Source organism: Bos indicus x Bos taurus, chromosome 2, assembly GCF_003369695.1.
Source record: "Bos indicus x Bos taurus breed Angus x Brahman F1 hybrid chromosome 2, Bos_hybrid_MaternalHap_v2.0, whole genome shotgun sequence".
Taxonomy (NCBI): domain Eukaryota; kingdom Metazoa; phylum Chordata; class Mammalia; order Artiodactyla; family Bovidae; genus Bos; species Bos indicus x Bos taurus.
Genome location: NC_040077.1, coordinates 34,960,367 through 34,963,299, shown reverse-complemented (window position 1 = coordinate 34,963,299; position 2,933 = coordinate 34,960,367). Strand labels below are relative to the sequence as shown.

The 2,933-nt window shown below is 40.9% G+C and overlaps 1 pseudogene; it reads left to right on the top strand.

Annotated features, from left to right (window-relative positions):
- The first annotated feature begins 242 nt into the window (after nucleotides 1-242).
- Nucleotides 243-680, top strand: LOC113880866 (annotated as a pseudogene).
- The last annotated feature ends 2,253 nt before the right edge of the window (nucleotides 681-2,933 follow it).

Below are 2,933 nucleotides of genomic sequence, written 5' to 3'. Positions count from 1 at the left end.
CCAAGCCTGCATGCTAAAGCCTGTGCTTCTTTCTCATCAGGGAAGAAGCTTGTGCTCCGCAACAAGAAAAGACACTGAGATGAGAAGCCCGCGAACCACAAGTTGAGAGCAGCCCACACTTGCTGTAACTAGCGAAAGCCAGCACTCAGCAACGAAGAACTGCTAGACTCAGAAAGTAAACAATGAAAATAAATAAATAAATCTTAAAAAAAATTCATTAGCGCTCTTTCCCGCCTGGAACCATGGTGGGTGCAGAAGAGAAGAAAAAGAAGGTTCCTGCTCTGCCAGAAACCCTTAAGAAAAAGCGAAAGAATTTCACAGAGCTTAAGATCAAGCGACTGAGAAAGAAGTTTGCCCAAAAGATGCTTCGAAAGGCCAAGAGGAAGCTTATCTATGAAAAAGCTAAGCATTACCACAAGGAATACAGGCAGATGTACAGAACTGAAATTCGAATGGCTAGGATGGCACGAAAAGCCGGCAACGTCTATGAACCCGCGGAACCCAAATTGGCGTTTGTCATCAGGATCAGAGGTATCAATGGTGTGAGCCCAAAGGTTCGAAAGGTGCTGCAGCTCCTTCGCCTCCGGCAGATCTTCAATTGCACCTTTGTGAAGCTCAACAGGGCATCAATTAACATGCTGAGAATTGTGGAGCCATACGTTGCATACTGCTAAATCGCTTCAGTCGCGTCGGACTCTGTGCGACCCCATAGACGGCAGCCCACCAGGCTCCCCCGTCCCTGGGACTCTCCAGGCAAGAACACTGGAGTGGGTTGCCATTTCCTTCTCCAATGCATGAAAGCGAAAAGTGAAAGTGAAATAGCTCAGTCGTGTCTGACTCCCAGCGACCCCATGGACTGCAGCCCACCAGGCTCCTCCATCCATGGGATTTTCCAGGCAAGAGCACTGGAACAGGGTGCCATTGCCTTCTCCATACATTGCATGGGGGTACCCAAATTGAAGTCTGTAAATGAATTGATCTACAAGCGTGGTTATGGCAAAATCAACAAAAAGTGAATTGCCCTGACAGACAACGCATTGATTGCTCGATCTCTTGGGAAATACGGAATCATCTGCATGGAGGATCTATCTGATTCATGAGATCTATACCTTTGGAAAACGTTTCAAAGAAGCAAACGACTTCCTGTGGCCCTTTAAATTGTCTTCTCCACGAGGTGGAATGAAGAAAAAGACTACCTATTTTGTAGAAGGTGGACATGCTGGCAACAGGAAAGACCAGATCAACAGGCTTATTAGAAGGATGAATTAAGGTATCTACCAGGATTATTTTTGTAATCTGGTCAGTAATAAACAATTGAAACAAAAAATAAATTAAATTAAAAAGTCATTAGCAACACACAGCCTAATGAAATTTGGCATAATGCCAAATGTCCAAAGTATTTTATTATAAAGAAGATGTCATCTTCAAGGCAATTACATAGCACAGGTACCTTGGTTGGTATCACAACTCTGCTGCTGCTGCTGCTAAGTCGCTTCAATCGTGTCCGACTCTGTGCGACCCCATAGACGGCAGCCCACCAGGCCCCGCAGTCCCTGGGATTCTCCAGGCAAGAACACTGGATTGGGTTGCCATTTCCTCCTCCAATGCATGAAAGTGAAAAGTGAAAGTGAAGTCGCTCAGTTGTGTCTGACTCTTAGCAACCCCATGGACTGCAGCCTACCAGGCTGCTCCGTCCATGGGATCTTTCTAGCAAGCCTTTTTAACATGCTAGTCTCATAAAGTTACTTCTTATAAATATACATAAATCAGCATTTATACATATGTGTACATACATGCTTTGATGTTGCATTGCATGTGAATATTAATTTTTTTATCAGAATGATTAATAGTTCAGTTGCTCTTGTAAGTATTGATGGTCCAATCATGTTTTGAAACATGAAATAAAAAATTCTTTCTCAGTAGGGAAAAGTAATCTGTGTTTATTTAATTCTTAATCAAATTATTTGTACTTTGAACATTGTACTCAATGGCTGAGATTTATTGCAAATGTTACCATCTACCTACAGAGAACTCGTCATTCATGAACATCAAATCCTCTTCATGAATTAGTTTATTTTCCCCCAAATTGTTTGGAATTCATGTATTTACACTAACATGATGGATGTCAGTTTGAGTAAACTCCGGGAGTTGGTGATGGATAGGGAGGCCTGGCATGCTGCAATTCATGGGGTCGAAAAGAGTTGGACATGACTGAGCGACTGAACTGAATACTAACATTTTAAAGCATTAAGGTTATTGATTAATTTATTAAATATACAATAATTATACAAAGTTATCACAAAATGCTAAGAAAAAAAGATTAACAGGGTTTATAGAATCCGATGGACACAGGAGCCTGGTAGGCTGCAGTCTATGGGGTCACCAAGGGTCGCACACGACTGAGCAACTTCACTTTCACTTTTCACTTTCATGCATTGGAGAAGGAAATGGCAACCCACTCCAGTGTTCTTGCCTGGAGAATCCCAGGGACAGGGGAGCCTGGTGGGCTGCCGTCTGTGGGGTCCCACAGAGGTGGACATGACTGAAGCGACTTAGCAGCAGCAGTAGCAGCATAGTGAACTAATCTGCAAATCAAATAAGTTCATTACAAAAATAGTTTTACCTAATAATAGGACTCTTTATAGATCCAATTAATATTATCCAACAAAGATAATCTTGTTTAAGCTACCTCATTAGAGGCTAAGAAAGCTTTTGAAGTTTAAATGGAGCAGTATTTTCTGATATTTAACACATTTTTAATTTAATTTTCCTGTTTCTAAGTGGATCAAATTTATTTTATAAAAGGTTCAGAATTTTATGTAAGTCCTAACCAATGGTTCACTAATATTTTTCTGTTAAAACAGGAACCAAGTGTAAGTTTCTGGATTTTATAAAATTAAGAAAAAAATTTTTTTTTCTAATTCTTAAGAAGA